The 21,492-nt window shown below is 33.2% G+C and overlaps 1 long non-coding RNA gene across 2 annotated transcripts in view; it reads right to left on the minus strand.

Annotated features, from left to right (window-relative positions):
* Nucleotides 1–10,111: 10,111 nt before the first annotated feature.
* LOC145277106 (uncharacterized) overlaps nt 10,112–21,492 on the minus strand; it is a 63,168-nt gene continuing 51,787 nt past the window's right edge. The window contains exons 1-2 of one of the 2 annotated variants that reach the window (XR_013868109.1): nt 14,297–14,795; nt 10,112–10,378 (exon numbers count right to left, since the gene is read on the minus strand). This is a non-coding gene — a long non-coding RNA (uncharacterized LOC145277106). Of the gene's footprint in view, nt 10,379–14,296; nt 14,796–21,492 lie in introns of those variants that run through there. The other variant, XR_013868110.1, reaches the window with a different exon arrangement.

Raw genomic sequence — 21,492 nt, forward strand, 5'->3', positions numbered from 1 at the left:
ATTTCCATGTCCGTCTGCAAATGGGGAGTTGTGTGCAGATTAGGATGATTTCTTTCCTGAAGCGATGGTTTTCCAGTAAGTTTTTGTCACAACAATTCTGCTGGAAATGTCCTCATTTTTTGTATTTCTTTACTTCAAGGCTACCCTTCGCTGCCCAGAGTAAAAATTGTAACATATTTCAATTAAAACTTTTATCTTTATCTAGTTCTCTGTCTGTCTCTCTTTCCCCCTTCTTCTCAGGTTCCTCCTCCCTGCCTTTTTCCTCTACTTTGACAATTTCTCTTTCTTTACAAGTACACAGACGATTTATTTTTTTTTATATAGATTCCTCAAGGAATGAATCGGCATAACGGAATTAAGTTCTTGATAAAATAAATCAGAGTTACTCCCCTTTAGTTAGTACATAATCTTGGCTGGAAAATTGCCTCTTCTCACAAAATCTGTGCAAGGTATGCGTCAAAAAAATAAATATCCTTTTCTACATTTTAGATATCATTCATCCGGGATCGTGCACACCATTTGCCAAGGTCTAGGTCATAGCTTATGTATATATTCCCTCCTACAGCCCACATAACTGAACCAATCATGACTAAACTGACATGATGATGGTTCCTGGTTGAATTTAAGTCATGTCAGGAGTTTTTTTTTTTTTTTTTTTTTTTTTTAAATTTTATTGACGTTTCATCCCAAACAAAGCACAGGGCAACTTATGAGACCAGATTTGCAGGGATACCATTTATGGAGTTGGGCAGCAAGATGTCTGTTCACATTACACTTGAATTTCTGCATGTCAGCATAGTCAGAGAAGCAGGGACCCAGGAGGGTATTCCAAAGTGCAGCGGTCTGAGGGAAAAAAGCTATTCGAGTAGAAAACTTTATGGCATCTTGGGATCTTCACAGTGTAAGAGTGGAACTTTGCTGCTTTTGAGGTTTGTCGGGATTATTGTTGTTGAGGGGGGTACTAGTGCTCAGAGTTCGTCAGAGCACATGCCATTGAAATACTTGTAAAACACAAGATTGCTAAGTTTCGGTGATGGGACAGAGGTTGGAGTTTAGTTGATAGTTCAAGACCTATTAGGTTAGCGACTCTTTTTTGAATCCTGACTAGGAGCGAGAGACTAGTGACAGATGTACCAGCCCAGATGTGGCAACAATACTCCATGCATGGACGAACCGTGGCCTTACAGGATACTCTCAGGTGTGAGAAGATATCTGCAGTAGAACGAGCTTGTCTAAATCCATACTGTCAGTCGGATTAAAGTTTATTTTCTGTGACTAGCGCTTAATTGATTAAGACTCAAAGATTTTGGCAGTAATGATAATTGAGTCAATTCTTTCGCCAGAATTCTTGTAAACTGGTACAACAGAAGCAAATCTCCAGTCAGGAAAGCAAGATTTGCTAAGGCATTTATTGTAGAGCTTGGAGAGAACGAGAGCAACCTCAGTGAAGCAGTTTTTAATAGTATAGTAAGGATAAGATGCTCTTACAACATCCACTTACTGCTAAGGTGCCCGCGAAGCAGGTACCCGAGCGTACAGCAAAGTCTTGAGCGAAGCGAAGGTATCTTTGCCAATTACGAAAATATATCTGATGACCTTGAAATAAGCCTCCTTTTATAACAAGGGAAATTGGAAGTAGAATGAAAAAAGATCAAAAGTGACTTGCATGAGAAATGTAAAACAAAGACAGAAAATCAAAGTCAGAGATCACGTGATCGATTAGCATGCTGGGAGCTAGAGAAAGTTTCATTCAAAGCAGGACAGACGTTTGAAATGGAGTTCTAAAATTCAACTCAAGTTATTCCTCCTCCCCCCCCCCCCTCTCTCTCTCTCTCTCTCTTTGTTTCTCTCTCTCTCTCTCTCTGCCTTAAGCATGTATCTAAGATAAATGATAAACATATATTTGGGGTATAAATGACTTGTGCTAATTTTAGGTAAGAACTAACGATTCTGATTACAGACAATCTCTGAAAGATTACCCACCAGAGATGTGTTTCACCCAGACGATAAAATCTTCAGTCTTTAATATCGTTTCTAATAAGAATTTATATTGACCCCTAAGGAAGACTAAACCAGTATATGACACATCTTTGTTGTTAAGGCAAAACTGTGGAGCATGTAGAATCAGGTAGACACTTACAGGCATAAGAATTTCAGATTGTTAATAGGAAAATTCTTGCTTGAAATAAGCAATTTCAAAGTACAGGGTGGGTCATAAGTCCCGCACCAAAGAATTAAGTGATGCGAAACTGTCAAATCTGCGGGGAAAAATATATTTTCTTTTCTTTGGATATAAGATACATCTTCTTTTATGAAGTAATAAAACTTTTTTTGTATTTATCAGTTGCTATAACTGTCAAATTTAATTTCAATCAATTTTTTAGTTATGATCTGCCTTTCAAATCCTTTGGTGCGCGACTTATGGCCCACCCTGTATTATAGATAATTCACTTATAAAACTAGCAGCCAATTAGAACCTGGAGAATAGACTTGCTTATCTAAGTCTCAATGAACATCTCAGCCATCTTATGTGATGTTCTCCCTCATGAGCAATAAAGTAACCAAATAAAGTCTTTATATACATATGAGTGCGGGTGTTTATGCAGGAGTTTTATTTCTCTGCCTTGTAGCTGTTTTACTTTGCCATTTCACATGTGGCCATTTTGTTTAGTGGTTACCGATTGTCTTGTACTTTTTAACTTGGATGAATATAACATCTCACACGTGAAAGACGTTTGTTGAATTCTTCAAGGTTTTATTGAAGAGAATGGACTAATTTCCCGATTTACTCTTAAGTAAAAGGCAAACAGACAGAGCCTTGAGATAACATTCAACCGAGATTATTTTTACATCATTGGACGCATTCCACTAGCAATGCTTCTAATGGAGAGAACGTCTGAAAACCGATTTTCCTTTCGCTCTATTACGTGACGTCATCATATCCTCATATCGTTCGATTATGTTTTATCTAGGGAGTTTGGTGTGTTGTTCCCCGCCCCCACTTACTCGCGTCACCCGTCTCTGAGTACAATACTGTTTGTAGTTAGGTTATTCTGATATACACCAATAATGACTCACGTCAAAATTGACACTAGCTAACTTAATCGCTACTTATTGGTGTAGGGCCCTTACTATGTAACACTTATAAATCAACTTTCCAGGCTTTTATCTCAGTTTATTTTGCTGAAGCTCAACTGATCAGACGGATAAGCACTTACTATCAAATTCAAGTTTTTATGTCTGATGTGTCTTCTGTTGATGCTTAAAACAGTTGATTCCATTTTTTCCTTTATTTGTGCAATCTATCTATATATATCTAGAAAAGTGAGAATGTGTGTGTGTGTGTGGACAATTCTCAATTTATATACTCAACGAATTTTTGATCTACAGACTTGAAATTTGTTATATAAGGTATTCAAGATTATGGAAAAATTTAATTGCTTTTCATCCGGAAAAAAGGGATTGCTAAAGGGTCAAAATTTAAAAAATTGGTACCTGGGAATCATTAGATTTTTATCTGTCTGCCAACTGTTTCACGAATGTGCATGTGTGAATCGTTCGCATGATAGATTCCTTATGTCACGAATAAGTAGGTTTGAAAATACTTTTGACGTCGTGTCAAGGTAGCCTAATGGTTATTGTACTTAATCCACTGTCTTTAAGTTTTGGTTTCAATCTCAGCTTGAGTATTTTTTTGCTTACAAGAAGTGAACTGTTTAGAAAAAAAAAACATAATACTCGCAGGTACATGTTTCAGTTTCTGTGTGAATTAAAATATAATATTTAAGCGTATTTTACGACCAGACAACGCCGGGCAGCCTGCTAGTATACACACACACTATATATATATATATATATATATATATATATATATATATATATATATAAACAGACGAAGCAAATTTAAAGAAACATATTTTAAGATGTCGCTACTGTGCAAGGATAGATTACAAAACCTTTTTGAACACTAGTGCACTTAACTAAAAGAAATTTTTTTTTTTTTTTTTTTTCATTTTCGGAAGAGTTCTAGCGGGAAAATCGGGAGACAATCCAAATTTTAATTTTTCAAATCAAGCTTTTCTAGTAAGTCAAAACTTCAACAAAGTAACAGACAAAAGAAAACATTACTTATTTAATTATTTTTTTTTAATATACAGTGTTCAAAAAGTCACTGAAGGATTGAAAATCTTTGTCATTTTACCATTAATGACTTTATTTCTCTATTTCAGATATTTAACAGATAATATGTTGGAAATAAATTATGCATAAGTATAGTATTGAACAATATACGCAAGTTGTGAAATTGTTTTGCCAAAATCGTATAATGCTTTGACGACAGCATTATCTCTCACTATAACACTATCAAATGGCCACCACGTTCCTCAGACTTTACTAGCCCTGACTTTTTCTTGTGAGGATATCTTAAAGAAACAGTCTATGTTAACAAACTCCAAACTCTGTAAGAATTGAAGGAAAACATCAGAAACGAAAGTTAAATCGCACTCCAGAGATTCTGTAATCTGTCATGAATAATGTTTTGGAAAGAGCACAAATATACAAAGCTGAAACTAGTCAACATTTAAAAGACATTACTTTTTATAAATAAAAATTGTTTAAATTTAGCATTTCTTTTTTTTAATTTCCCAATGTCTTAGTCAGATTGAGTTAAAATTACAGAAAGATAACATTAAGTTCAAAACCCTTCAGTGACTTTTTGGACTCTATACGATAAGAGTTACATTTTCAAATAATTTTTTTTTTTTTTAATGTAAAAATTAAATGTCACATTCTATATTTAAACATAATTACTTTAAAAATTAATAATTTTTAAAACGTACAAATAAAATAGTACATTCAGTTTAGAATAGTATGAAAAATTTAAATTGTCTCCCTATTTCCTAACTAGAACCCTTCCAAAACTAAAAGCACAAAATACTTTAGTTAAAAAGCCCTTTTTTGTTTTGCAAATTTTGGAGATTTATAAAAATGGGGGAGGTAAGTTCCTGTAGACATAGTGCCAAATTCAAAATGTCCCCTTCATTTGTTACATCTCCAATTATAATTACTTGGCTTTTTATGTTCATTCGTCACTGGATTCGTGTACTCTGCAACTTGTATGTCTGTATTTGGTTTTAAAAGCCAACCTAACATTGTTTTATTTTTTTCTTTGTACATGCACTAGTATGACACAAGGTCATCGGCTCTGGGCGTTTTCTTTTTATATGCATTGTATAGAAGATATAAAAAGGTAGCTTAGTACTTTTGAAAGACAATCCTTGCCTAGGATGGCAAGTACCTTTTGCCACGACTCTGGGCATGCCTAATTTACCTTGTTCGGAGAGAAAGAAAACAACTTTGGTGTTGTTAATCATCGACCTGGCAGCGGCCTTTCCTCAGGTTTTAAAGATTGAATTAAATCCATTTTCTCTTCATATTTTTTTTCTTTTTTTTTTTTCATCTGAACAACAGCAGAGAAAGCAGAGGTGCCTGAAGCTTCCTTCATTAGGTCAGAGGGAGGCGGACAGGAAATGTGGATACCAGGGTAGAGGGTGGGTTATTTTCTGGTTGTTGGAAGATCGGATGGTTTAAGCAAAAGAAAGGGGGAATAACTCTTGTAGTATTGTTTTTTCTTTTCAATTAGAATGTTGAAATCATCTTTGCAGACATGAGATTAACCTACTTTTGCAACGAAAACCTTTTCATTTCCTCATTTAAAGAAGAAAACTTTATTTCATTTTAATTTTTTTTTTTTTTTTAAATTTTAAAAACTCATGTTGCTTCTGGATATGACTATGTAACAAGCAAGTTGTGCAGATTTAAAATTTAAAAAAAAAACATTCACATCGTTTTTTTTTAGTATCTATTCTTTTTATTTCAAACGAAGTGTGCTATCCGGTATTGCCCGGGATTCCTTATTTTGATTTGTTTTGATTTTATTATTATTATTATTATTTTTAAATATAACGTGTATTTTACTAACTTAATTTTATTTTTGTAAGTAACATTTTGAAAGTTAAATTTAATCGCTTATTCATTAAATTATGAATTGAATAAAATCGTTTAAAAAATAGAATTTTGTTAATGCATCAAAATTTGGGGGGAATTTTTAACACCCCTAACACAAAACTGCGAATAAAAGATAAAAAAAACGTAATTTCTTTTTTTAAAGTAGGCTGTTTATTTCCTTTATGGAATATACTTCCACAATAAACTATTAAAGGTGTTAAAAGATAATAGAAATATTTTATTAAAAAAAAAAAAAAAGTGTTTACAAAGTACCGGCGCGCATTGATGCAGTCATTTTTATTTTCACGTATGAAATCAATTGAAATTTACGAGTTAAATTTTTTTCGATTTTTAAACTTAAAAAATCTATCAAAATTTCTCTATTGGTTCGATTTTTACAATATTTTCAGGGTCAATGTGAAATTTCATGCTCTTTCCAATAAACCGAATATAATATTTTAGACCAACGTTTATTTTATAAATTCAACCCCTCATTTTGAAATGTCTATTAAAATTTTAATAATTAATTTATTTACCAAAGTTTTATATATCACAAATTGAAGATAAAAGGTCAATAAATAAAGTATTCTAATTTAAAACAAAAAAAGAGTTTTTTTGGAAATTTACCTGTAAAGTCCAAAGTGTAAAACCCTTCTTTTTTTCAAACCACGTTGATTTTTTTTTTAAGTGAAAGCTCAGGTTATGCTTAGATTGTCAAGTAAATATCGGACGTTGACGATAATTTTGTCTATTTCATTGAATGTTTTGTTTTGTTTTTAGATATTTAAAAAACATTCACTCGATAAAGAAGAAATAAAATATATTAATCAAAAACTCATGTATTTCATTAAGAGAATAAAAAATATCGGTAGAGTGGGGTTTTTAAGGCAAAAACTTATAAGTGAATGTGTTCATTTTTCAACTAAGGTGGCACAAAAATACTAATTTTGGTTTACAGCACGCAATAGAAAGAGACATTAATTGTAGCTCTTCGGAGCCACCGGAAGATAAACGCAAAAAAAAAAAAAAAAAAAAATCAGATATTTGTCTCCCTTTATTTGAATAGTGAAAAACATCCGAGTTCGCGTTTTTTAAAATCCTTGTTTAAAAAAGTATTTTATTTAAAAAGGACATGGAATATAAGTATAAATATGGATACATTCTTAACAGTGAACAATGGAAGTACCCATTGAATAGTATTTTTATACGCAAGTGATTTTTTGGAATTATATATATATATATATATATATATATATATATATATTATAATCGAAGTAAGTAAAATTTCGTTGATTTTCTTTAAATCTTTTTAAAGAAAACCGATTAAAAAAAATATTGCATAATTTGCTATTAAACCTGTTATTTTTTTAAAATTTGGTCTTTGCTACTTTAATTGAAAATAAAATTAGGGTTGAATTACATTTTACAAGTAGTTATAAGCTTCGAAAGATAGTAAGTTGAATTATTCACGTTCTTATCACGCATTTTAATGGCGGCTGATACACCTATAAAATTATTAAATATAAATCGTTTCCCAAACTTTCAATATTTGAATATATGCGTATGTACCAAGAATTTTACCGTCAGAAATAATTATTTTTTTGACAGTTTAAATACTTTCATATTTTTTATGGAAATCGCTCCGGACAAGACATGAAGCTAATTGATCTAAGGAAGTAAAACATAACACTTCAAGGTAAAAAAAAAAGAAAACAAATAAAACTAGTCAACGATAAATATTAAATGGATAAATTCCGACCCATAATACAGCAATTATCTCCCTTTGTCAGAAACATCGCCCATGGAATGTGAGGATCAAAGGACAAAATAAGTGAAACAAGTTATGAAGCTGTCGAAAGTAAACCCAAAGTCCAATTTCTACTCTCCTCAATTCCTGTTAAAATGTAACGAAATATTTCCTTCCTGTTTATTAACAAAAGATAAAAATATCTGACTTGTTTCACAAAAAATGAAATACGTTTTAATGATTTTAAATTCACAGTTAAATTAATTTATTAAATAGTATTTTTAATTTTAGTTTCGTTTTATATTACTGCATTTAAATTTTCGTGAAATACTTGAACAATAGTTAATAATCATCAACTTTATAATAAAGACCAATGTGTACACTCTTCATTTGTTTTTACATAAGCAGTAATGTGTTGCTACACAGTCATTAGCATGTTTCGATCAGCTAGTTACCAGTAACTAGAGACCTCTTCAGGCGATACAGTTTATACGAAAGCAAAGTTTGCAAATAAATATATGTACTTCCATCCCATCATGCAAAAGTTAGTGAGTAAAACAACTGTCTTTTTCTAATCCTCAAAAGAAATCATTTCAAATTAAGGGGGAGCGAAAAAGCAAATAGCAAGTCAGACAATCTCCTCGGACTTACCCTATCGCCTTAAATGAATTGAAAAGAAATTCGCTACTATGAAAAAAAAAAAAATGTTTTACAAAGTGTTGTTTTAGATCACCAGAAATTATAGCAATCTAATTTATAAAACTCACCATGTTTGTTTTTCTGTCTCCATATTTTCAAAGTGCATCTCCTCCGAGATGCAAGATCGCAGAGCGGTGCACGGTAAGTCAAATGATTGTTTTTTTTATGGACCGTTGTTTTATGGATTTTTTAGCCAGTAAAAATAGCTGCTAAGGGGTCAAAATTAAAAAAAAAAAATGGAACTTGGTGGGCATAAGTCGGCTTAAATTGCTTCTTCTATGCATGTGCGAATATACGTTTATATGTTAAAGTCAGTTCATTTTTAACTATTTATTTGTCTGAAGATAGCTCAAACAGTATCGACTAAGGCTGGAACGGTAAATGTTTTGATTTCTGTAGGGAAAATTGTGGCTTATCATTAAAACGTCCGCGCGTCATGTGGCATCAAGCTGTCGGGGAGAGGGAAGAAAGAATCAATATGGCAATGGCCACAGCTTTTATAACTAAGCGGTCTCGCAAAGTGACGGAAAGTCTTGTGGTTGGTGTGCAAAATCTCATCGCGTAACTGCATAAAAGGAGGTCGCAGGAAGAACTCGAACGAGAATCCTTAGAGACGGTTATATGAGCATCCGTGAATACTGTTGTTGAGTGTTACCGAGTCACTTTGCTATCTTACCTTTTTTTTATTACTTTTGTGTGTGTGTGTGTTCCAGTTTCGATTCTAGCTAATGGCACCTAAGTAATTTTTTTTTTACTTTTGAAATCACTACTATATATTGAATACAATACAAAAATCAATAAAGAATTGGCTCTGTAATAAAAAAAAATATATGAAAATCTGCATAAATTAAAATATATTTAAGCGTGTTTTACGACCGGGCAACGCCGAGTACTGTGCTAGTAATTTATATATAGAAAAGTAAATTCATATGATTTTGTTAGAATATTTTAATAATATAGTTAGATATATAACAGGTGCGAATACTAGCAAAGCATAATACTTTGTTACGTTATGTTTGACAGAGGATATACACTAGTAAAATTATGTGTATGTCACGTAGAGACGAGAAACACAGATGCACGAGCAATACTCATAATTTCATTATTAAAGAAATTTAGTGTTTGTTTTATTCAAGTTTCATGTTTGTCATTTTTACAACAACAACAAATATGTTAACATTTCAAAAATTATTCGTATTCTAACAAAACTGATACTTGATGTCCGCTTGTTAAACATAAGATGAAAAGCAAGGTAAGTGGAGTAATCCTGGAGAAGTAGTGGCGGGCTCTCCTACACTTTGATCTAGTAGCTAATGGAAAAGAAGCCTTTGGGTCGCCCTTGACTCTGGTAGACTACATAGAATTTCAAGAAAGTTCATGGAAAGATTTAAGTGCTCACTTATTGATCCGTGCTATTTATAAATAATATTTTCAAGTTTAATTAAAGTTTTATAATATCTGTTTTTATTAAGCTGTAAGATACATACTACAGGTATGGTATAAAGGTACATGTACATAATAGGTATAAAACATCCTCCATATTAAGAATGGCTTTCTAAATAAAAGTATTATTTCAGCACGGATCAATAAGTCCACTAGTACTAAGATTTATACAATAAATATATCGTAAAAAAAATTTAAAAACAAAAAAACTCAGGGTCGCATTTATTTCATAAAACAATTTTTTTTTTCGTTAGAAAAATGCTTTATTTTTAAATAAAAAGATAATATCTCAGTTTCCTTGATTTTTTGTGCTTCAATTGAATCATAAACTCTGATTCCTCTGATATAACTCTCCAGTTCTTGAAAACCAATAAAGTTGGTATCTGATATAATGATGAACGGATCGTTGGATGATTTCTGATGCTTATGACCAGGCGATGGTAGTTTTTTTTTTTTTTTTTGTAATCTGCTTTCTGCAAAGATCTGCAAATAAATAAATAAAATAAAATTATAATGTAAAAATAACAAAAAAATAAATAAAATACTGACACTTAGAAAACATCGTTTCATATTTATAGTATAGAAATTAAAATGCCAAATAATTTTTCTCTAAAATAAATTATTCATTTATTTTAAAGAATAACTAAGCTTTCGACTTTAAAAAGAAATTTTATGGCCCTACTTTTTTTAAAAAGGGATTAACATTTACACGGACTACTATCCATATGGGGTTTTATATTTCCGACAGGCAGGAAAATATTTACAAAAAAGTTGTCACGTTAACATAGATTTAGTGGGTTTTTAACAGTAGTTTGTATAATTTTCTATTTTTAAGCAATTTTCAAAACTTTGACTTTTATGAGCTAAGTGCGCGGCTATTTTTCTGTTAACGCTAAACACTTTGTTTATCGAACCGATAGGTGTATCAGAATTTTAGTCAACCCGCCATAACCAACGACCGTTTGAATAGACCCCCCAATGTATAGAAGCTTATAACAAAATGAAAATGTAATTTCAAACCATAATTTTTATTTCAATAAAATGAGGAAAGAGCAAAATTTAATATCATAAAAGGTTTCACCGAAAAAAATATACAATACGGTTTTATTAAAAAAAGTTCACAAAAAACGTAACTCGTGTGGATGTAATATATATATATATATATCTAACTGTGAAAAAATCACTTACTTGTTTCAAATTATTAATATTTGATTGCTTCTAATGTTCCGGTATGGGAATTTAATTATATTTATATATTATATTCCATGTATATTTTAAATGAAAGGATTTTTCAACCAAGTATCGGTTCTCGACGTTTGTTTATCAGCCATTAAAATGCCCGTATATAAAAAGAATTCTCAGTTTGATATGTACGGAAGTATAGAATGGTAAAAAAAAACAAAAAAAAAAAAAACAGTTTCAATGAAGCGTCAAGCGAAGTAAGCATGCCGGTTAAGAAGGATATTCAAGTAGGTGCTTAATTAACAGTTAACGCGCCAACATTGACTGTGCATTTCATTTCTTCGTGGAAACTACTTGTTCCATGGTATGTTAAGCAATAAGCATTAATAGTATTTTCTGTTAAATTGTGTTCATTCTACGTTGCCCCCCTCCCTGTAGCCATAAAGTGGGTGATCATTTTACGTTAAATTATTATAAAGAAGTTACCCCCCCCCACACACACACACTTTTTGACCACTAACATTTCTTCATAACTTGGAAACTACTCGTTTTCCCTAATTTTAAAAGAAATAGTTCTGTCGACGTGACAGGAGTAAAATTATATTAAATGAATAATATATATATAAGCAAATGATCTTATTTCAACGACAGGTTTTGTTTGCGTAAACGTAACGTCGTGACTTGACTCGCGCTCGTACTTTGCAACAGTGGGTAAGCTTCGATTCTTTTCCTTTGTACATTATATTCAATTTCCCTTTTTTTTTCTGTTTTGCAATATTTCATTTCCACTTTAACAAGCTATCGACGATAAGGTGCTATCATATATACAAAATACACACATTTCATTCATGGAGGTCCTGGATATGACCTTAAACTATATCCGATGGTGAGGGCCCCAGCTTGCAGGCCTTAGGGAGTGTGGAGCCACCCTTTAATTGCCATTGCTCCCAGGTCCACTCTGACCCGGAGTGGTAGCACCTGTTAGGGTCCCAACTATGGGTTAAATAGAATACGACTTAAAAAACAAATATACTATATTAAAAAATCGTTCTTCAAAATCACCAGATTTGGCATTAAATAACCTGAAAAGGGTTGATATGCCGTAAAACAACCAACCAAAAATCATTCATGGATTTTGACCACTCACAGCTCCACTCCACTCCATGGATCAACAACTTTTCCATTTTTTTTTAATCTCTTAAAGAAATACATAAATTCTTGATTTAATATATTGAAATTCTTATTTAGCGACTGGAATTTTTTTTTTTTTTTTAATATCGAAAAAAAAAAAAAAACATTGGATAAAATGGGAAAAAATGTTGTCATCGGCCAATATTAAGTGAATTATGTAAACATAAGATAAGCTTCCACACACACACACACACACACAAAAAAAAAAGAGAAAATCAACGTGGTTTTTGAAATAACAAAGTTTTAAAATTTGAACTTTACAGGTAAATTTCTAAAAAACACTTCTTTTTTTTTTTGTTTTAAAATTGAATATTTTTATTTATTGATCTTTTATCTCCAATTTGATGTATAAAACTTTGGGGAATCAATTAATTATATGAATTTTAATAGACATTTCAAAATGGGGGGAGGTGAATTTCACAAAAAAACGTTTGTCTAAAACTTTAGTTTATTGGAAAGAGCATAAAATTTTACATTGACCCTGAAAATATCGTAAAAATTGAACCATTAGAAAAATTTTGATAGATTTTTAAAGTTTAAAAATTGAGAAAAATTTAACTTGCAAATTTCAATTGATTTCATTACGTAAAAAATGGCGTCATTGAAGGCGCGCGTCGCCCGCGCCTGTACTTTGTAAACACTGTTTTATAAATAATAAAAATAATATTTCTATTATTTTTTAAACAACTTTATTAGTTTATTTTGGAAGTATATTCCACAAAGAAAATAAACAACCCACTTTTAAAAGAGAAATTACGAGTTTTTTATATTTTATTCGCAGTTTCGTGTTAGGGGTGTCAAAAATTCCCCCAAAATTCTGATAAACCTATCGAACTGATTAAACATTTTAAAGTGAGCAAAATCACTAAAAAATTCCAGGTAGGTAGAAGAGTAATTTATTTTTTCTTTGATAACATTTATTTGTTACTAGACTGTCCGACGTCGCCCGATTGTTTGGAGATGTGTGTTGAGCAAAAAAAAAATTTTGAAAATAGGAGTAGTAAGCAGGCTCGAACTCGTAACGCGCCAGAGGAAAAAAAGGTGAAAAACAAACGGTCATCGACGATGCGCCTACTGCGATTGTGACGTCACGGGTGGTTCAAATAACGCCTTTTATCCGACGTCGTTAATGCGAGGGTACTCATGCACTTATTGATCCGTACTAAAATAATAACGCTATTATTTAAAAAGCCATTCTTAACATGGGGAGGGGAGTGTGTTTTGTACCTATTCTGTACTTTAACCCTACAATTGAATTAAAAAAAAACAAAACATATCATAAAACTTTAATTAAACTTGGAAATACGATTTAAAAAATAGCGCGGATCAGTAAGTGCATTAGCACTAATGTGAGGTTTGAGTGACTTGCAAAACATGTCAGCGAAAAAAAAAAGCGACCCTCCTTGTAGAAAACTGCCCAGTTGAGGGTGAAGGAAATGTTTTTGGCCAATTTTTTCGATATTTGTCATTTAAAGAGTCGAGCTTCAAAAGGAGGTACTAGTGCACTTATTGATCCGCACTATTTCTTAAATAGTATTTAAGTTTAATTAAAGTTTTGATAACTTTTTATTAAATTGTAAGGTTAAAGTACAAAATACGTACAAAACACCCTCCCCTCCGTGTTAAGAATGGCTTTCTAAATGTTATTATTTCAAAACGGATCAATAAGTGCACTAGTACCCAAAAGGATACCGATCTCGTGAAAATCCGTCGCTTCTGTCGAAAGTTTTAGGCAGACATAAACAGACAGGTAAGATTTATATGATAGATATATTTTAATTTTGACCACTTTTTCGAATCTCTGTGGATTGTAAAACGAACCTGAAAAAAAAAAATAATACCAAGACCTGATGAAGATGTTTTTAAAGTGGAAAGCTTGTTCAGTCTTTAAATAATTTATTTTGAAGAAGTAATCACATCGTTATTTGGCTTTGTTATTTTCGCATTTATTAGTGTAGACAACAAACCGAAAAAATGGTCAAGAAACAAAAATATAACCAATAAATGGGGAATCACCCGAAGACTTACCTTTTAAGAAGTTGACTTTTATTGTTATTCAACTGTTTACAGGGGTATTCGGGTCTGCTGCGAACAAATATCAGTTTATTTTGTCGCTAACGAGAATTATTTACAAAAGTAAAATATTCACAAGCCGGTGGTTACTAGTTTGGTAATGTCTGGCCGCCATCTATTAAAAACTTTCGTGTACGACGGTGAAGTGGGTGCGCATGCGCAGAAAATTTCAGTTATTGCAGCAGACGGAATAGACACCCCTAACCTCCCCCCATGTTAAGAACGGCTTTCGGAATGGACACCTCCCCAACCTTCTCATGTTAACAACGGCTTTCGGAGTAGACACCCCCGACCTCCATGTTAAGAACGGCTTTCGGAATAAATACCGCCAACCTCCACCATGCTAAGAACGGCTTTCGGAATAAACACCCCTAACCTTGTCAGCATACCTGTGAACCGAGAGTTGGACGTAGAACGCAACGAAATTGACATTTTCTGTTCTCTGCAAGTCCCCCGCCAATAACTTCCCTGATCCGTTACTTTTTGTTTGTTTAGAATATATATATATATATATATATATATATATATATATATATATATATAGGTAATCTCCAAAAATACCGTTAGGGCTTACAACATGGCCGCCAGAAGAGTCACGTAATCCGGTTGATCCAAAATATGAATCGTGCAAATGGAAAACGCAGCCTTGAAGGCAAACTTTGACAAACAATCACAATTTGTTTGTATTTAATTTAATTATTTATTTAATTTTTATTAATTTAATTTTTTGTTGATATAATGTTGTTATAAAAATAGGCAAACTTTGAGAAACAATCTTAGGTTGTTTTTAGTTAAAACAGTGTTTATAAAAAGTATTTTATTCAGAACAAACAAGTGGTCGTGGTCGACGGAACGCAATTGAACCATGACAATTCCTGGAATTGAACCACGACGATTCCTGAAATTGGAACTGCTACCTACCTCAGAGAATTACAAAAATATCAATGGCCCTTAACGTATCACCCTTGTTCCTCGTGTTCATGACAATAACGCTATACTTGGCGAAACTATGACATTGTCTCGGCTAATGTTAGCAATGCCAGATGACGTGCACATATTGACATGGCTTGCACAGAGACGTCTGATAGCCAATTCATGCAATTGTCAAATTTGTGGGTCACCATGCGTGTTGGCTCGATATTCCGAATCCAAGGATGGTTGGAGATGGCGTTGCCGAAACGATGGATATCGTAATACAATTAGAACGAACTCTTTTTTTCAAAGAAGCAACCTCAATCTAAGAACCATTGTAATAATTATGTATATGTGGAGCATGGATTTTCCACAAAACACTATGGCAACAGAAAGTGAGGTGAGTGCCAACACAGTGAGCGACTGGTGCAACTTTTTGAGGGAAGTGTGCACTCAGTACATTGAACAAAATCCAATTCAATTGGGGGGTGTAGATGAGACCTGGACCCCAAAAGAGGTTGAAATTGATGAAAGCCATTTTTACCCTCGGAAATATCACAGAGGAACTGTCCGACGTAGCCATTGGGTGTTCGGCGCCATCGAACGAGGCTCTAAGAATTGCCTTTTGATCGAGGTTCCAGACAGAAAACGTGAAACTCTGGTCCCTATAATTCGCCAATGGATCTTACCGGGACTCGTATAATAAGCGATGGGTGGAGCGCTTATGCAACCGTAGTAGACATTGACTTTGGTATTTACAGCCACGATGTTGTTGTCCACGAAAGAAATTTTGTGGAGCCTAACGACGCGACTATAAATACTCAACTTATTGAAAATACGTGGATGCGAGCGAAGAAAAAACTTCGTCGTCAATTCGGTACATCAAAGGCTCACTTCACTTCATATTTAAATGAAATTATGTGGCGTGAAAGAGTCGGCCCAAATAAATTTTGTGAGCTAATTTGTTGCATCGCCTCCATCTATTCTGTCTAAATTTATAAAATGAAAATTAAAAATATAAACTGTGTTTTTTTTACATCATATTTTTATAACATTACATCTTAAAAAAAAATGAACACCTTGTTTTAAATATCATTTTTATGAAAAACTCTGAATAAAATATTTTTTATAAACACTGTTTTAAAAAACAAACAAACTGTGAATGTTTCTCAACAAAAAATTAAATGACCGTTCTAAATAAATTATTTATTATTATGATATTGAAAAACTGTTTTTGTACTTAATTATTATGCTTGTTTGTCAAAGTTTGCTTTAAATTTGCGTTTTCCGGTTTCGTAATACGGCGATTCATGTTTTGGATCAACCGGATCACGTGACTCTTCTGGCGGCCATGTTGTAAGCCCTAACGGTATTTTTGGAGATTACCTATATATATATATATATATATATATATATATATATATATATATGTGACCGCCAATCGATCGAAAACTGCTTTTTCTAAAGCTTATTAAAATCTGTTATTTCTGAACAACTTTTGGTTTTACCAAAAAGATCAACTCTGAAGTTTATGTTAAAAGTAGAATAATATAATACTTTTCAATAATTTTTAATAGAATTTTAAGCTTTAAATTTAAAAAAAAAAAAAAAAAAAAAAAAAAAACGCGTTTAACAGAATAACTTAGATCATACTGTATTTTCCCCAGTTCTTTTTTGCATAAATTAAGTCGACAAACACTTTTATTAGAATTTGGTGGCCCTCTGGGGGGGGGGCAACTTGTTGGGATGTCAAAGCCATCATCTATGGAAATCCATGTCTTTATAGTTAATTTTCAAAAAGGGAGATAACAACTTTTTGTAACTGTACAGTCTACCCTATCTTGAAAATAAATGTCACGTAAAACGACACCTGCAGGTATAATTAATACTTATATTTTTTACACACTGTTTTTTTTTTATTCTATTTTAATTTGTTTTTATTCATTTATTTTCATTTGATATCAATTCTTTAAAGCATTCTTTATGTACTAGTACATGGAAAGTTTACACATTCTAAAATTAACTTTCTAATTTATTTTTAAAGATTTAAAAGTATGCATATTTTAATGTTTTCGTCAAAAAATATTTGGTGCTAATGCAGAGAGTAATCCGCACTATTTTTTAAAATCGTATTTCCACATTTAATTAAAGTTTTATGATATGTTTTTTTTTATTCAATTGTAAGGTTAAAGTATAGAATAGGTACAAAACACCCTCCCCTCCCCATGTTAAGAATGGCTTTTTAAATAATAACGTTATTATTTCAGCACGGATCACTCTCTGCATGAGTACCAATATTTTTTATCCCCATCATAAAGACAATAATTATTGATAACATGTTCAATGAATCTCACACTTCAAAACACAACAGATTAAAAAATTAGACATTCAAATTTCGGATTTCAATCTTCGATATCGAAGGCACCCTGTGTTTTTTTTTTCTTTTTTTCTTTTTCCACACTCCTTCACTCTTCTACCACAAAACGAGTTTGTGCGGAATGGATCCCTTGGACTTCTTTTTTCTTACTTGCTATGGTTCGGCACAGTCTCGATACAACACCAATCTTCAACAAATAGAGACTGTACCGAAGTACATCATGGCAAGTAAGAAAAAATGTATTGTCTAAAACAAATTCCTGATAAGGGCTTTATAAGCCAAAAATTAGAAACTTTAAATAAATGAATGTGTATTTAAACATTAAAAAATATCGCACGTGTCTGATCTATCCGTCATGTTTTTAATTAAACTTAATATTTGTACATCGTTTTTCTACAACCTGTGAACACTGTTGTTTTTATTTTATTAGTCATTTGATGGTAATGCTGACAATGGACTTACTCAAACAGCGTGGAAAAATGGAAAAATTATTGAATCTCAATGGACGTACTTTGAAAGTAATAAACATTCCATCACAACGTTTTCCCTAATATTAAATGGGTACATATTTGTTTTAGACGTTTATTTTGAAGCCGGGTAGATAAAATAAGAATATGGCCCAACCAAATGTCATCAAGATAAATTATGGAAAGTTGGAGATATTGGAAAACAAACATTGTGAATCAATATGTTTTAGTATGTAACAAATATGATCTCGTGAAGATATCGATAGTTCATTGTCAATACAAAAATAACTTTCATCTATTAGTTGATAATCCATAGAGTATGATTGTTAATAGCGTTCCGATTGATTTCCAAGCAGTGTATGTAAATGCTTTATATAACAGTAATATTGGTAGTACATACGGCATAATCACGTTGACTCAGCAGTTCTTGTTAGATCACTGAAGTTAAGTAATGTTGAGCCTGGTCAGTACCAGATAGGTGACCATTTGGTAATACCAGGCGCTGTATGTAGGAGGATGTCGACACCTCCCTGCAAGCGCTGCAAAAACCTAACATCGTCATCTCCCTTAACAGGGATATACATGTGTCTGAGGACTGCTTGTAAATTTCATGCTTCGATAAAACTTCCACTTTGGGGGAAATCGGTTCAACCCACCTAGGGTGAGTGCTGTTTCAGTACAGTAGTAATATTGAAAGGACTGGCATGTTTACTCTTACTCTCTTTCTCATATCAAACAAGGCATATTGCCAGTCAGACGTAATGGACTACTATTTGAGACCATGTCTACTGGGGACTGTGATAAGATGAACGAGATGTTTGTTCACATTACATTTAAATTTCTGCATGTTAGTACAGTCAGGAAAGCAGGTAACAGGGAACCAATTCCAAAGTTTTGCAATCTGAAGGAAGAAACTATGCAAGTAGAAGGCTTTCCAGTATCTAGCGACCTCTACAGTGAAGGAGTGGGTTCTTGTCGAGGGTATGTACGTTAAAGGGGTACAAGTGCAATGAGTTCATCAGAACACCTTCGATTAAAGTACTTATAAAACAGGCACAGAGATGCAACATTTTGGTGACAAGACAGCGGTTGGAGCTTGGTTGATAGTGTGGAAGCTATAAGATTGGCGACTCTTTCCTAAACTGTCTGAGAGTGATAGACTAGTGCTGGATACACCAGCACAGATCTAATTTTCTACTCGAATAGTTTTTTCCCTCAAATTACTGCGCTTTGGAATTCCTTCGGGGCACCTGCTTCCCTGACTGTACTACTATGCAAAAGTTCAAGTGGAATGCATCTCACTCCCCAACTCCCTACATAGTATCCCTGATCTCAAATAGTAACCCCTTACCACCTTAGTGGCATTGTGCCTTGTTTGGGATGAAATAAAAAAAATCTGTCTATATATCTATAAAAGTGAACGTGTTTGTGTGTGTGTGTGTGTGTGTGAACATTTCCCTACGCAATAACTCTGTCGATTCCAAGTCCACAGACTCGAAATTTGATATACAGGGTACTGAGATTTGGGAAAATCTTTGTGATCGGTTTTCGGCCAGAAATTTGTCTGTTAAGGGGTCAAAGTTCAACGATTTGACCTTTGAGAACTCTACCAAACTCCTCCGACAATTTTGGGTCTAAACACTTGAAATTTTAGATATAGGTTTCGTGGACAAGGCTCTAACTTAATAATTTGATTTGAGCCCAAAACAATAAACTTTAAAGGGTCGTAATAGGGGTCAAAATTAAAAAAATTGACCGGGGTTTTTTTTTTTTTTTTTTTTGCTCAACATACACCTCCAAACACCCGGGCAACGCCGGGCTGAAATGCTAGTATATCTATAAAAGTGAAAATGTCTGTCTATGTGTGTGTCTGTGTACATTTCCCTACCCAATAACTCTGTCAATTTTCTGTCTAGAGACTCGAGATTTGACATAAGTGTTGAGATTTACAAAGATCTTTTTAATCAGTTTTCAGCCAGAAATTTGGCTGTCAAGGGGTAAAAGTTCAACGATTTAACCCTAACCCTAATTGTTTTTTTCTGCTCCTCACACTGTGAAATACCTGATAGCTTTACTGTTTTATATTAACTAACTCTTATCCATTCTTTCAATGTGGCCATACCTTCTAAGTCTCCTGTTCTTCAGATATCTCCCTATACTCTTCAGATGTAATCTTAAATTGAAATCATCAGAATTAAGCCTGTTGTTAAGATTCACATTTCACAGCCATCGTATCATTCTCTTATCATGCAATACATGTACTTAATCCACACTGACCTGGATCCATCACACATGCAGGACAGACTCTTCACTTGGTCAACAATGGGAACGCTCTGCTAGTTAGTAATGCCAGATGTTTCCTGAACTTAGTTCATCCAATCCTAACTCTTGTAATCACACTAGCACTTGCCCCACCCTGTTCACCAATGATATCACCAAAGCAACAAAACTTCTGAACAACCTCAATAGCTTTGCCATACAAGTATACTTTCTCCACATCTAAGTTCTCATCCATCTCCATCGTCTTAAATTTTTTGTAGACAATTTAACATACTAATAATTCGATTGCACTTCTTGTGTATCCAATGCTTGTCGGAAGCAGAAACGATTGAATTGCACCTGACTATCTTTTCACAAACTGAGAAGGAAAACGTTCTTTTTTTTTTTTTTTTTTTTTTTTTTGGTGAACTTTCCGACAATACAACCACTGATCGTCACTTTCATCACGATAACATCTACTCTCCATTATTTCATAGATAAGCACTCAATCACCAGCAAACAACATTTCTTCCAAACAATCTATGCAAAACTCCCTTAACAATGCTTTTAAGACACAAATGAAATGCAATAAATTCAATACTGAACTCTCGTGTCCATCCATCCATAGCCCGTAAGCCCCTGGGGGGCATAGGCCATCTACAACTTTTGTAGATGTTGTTGTAGTGAGGAGTTCTTTTTACAGGGTGAAGGTGCTGGCCCCATGCCCAACCTTCCCAGAAGGTACATACAGCGCCTAGCCTTCCCAAATGGTCACCCATCTGGTACTGGCCAGGCTCAATATTGCTTAACTTCGGAGATCTGGTGAGAACCAGTGTGTCAACGTGATTGTGCCGTACAAACGCACGTGTGTTCCTAATTAATCTCTACTATTACGGCCTAACATATAAAATCAACATTAAGTCTTTGATATGACAGGGGCGTGTTAGACATGAATGTTTCTATTCAGAGCACAAATGAATTTTTGCATTTTAAATTTTAATGCAGCAGACCATTATATAAAAAAAATAATTTTATAAAATCAACAGTCGGTTCTCTACAGTGCAATGTATTGTGGACTAAGTAATTGTAGGGATGTATGTGAAACTTCCTCCCAGTGCATCGCGATGAGTCCCCAA

The sequence above is a fragment of the Euprymna scolopes genome, chromosome 5 (genome assembly GCF_053919585.1).
Source record: "Euprymna scolopes isolate OS-2025 chromosome 5, ASM5391958v1, whole genome shotgun sequence".
Lineage (NCBI taxonomy): Eukaryota > Metazoa > Mollusca > Cephalopoda > Sepiida > Sepiolidae > Euprymna > Euprymna scolopes.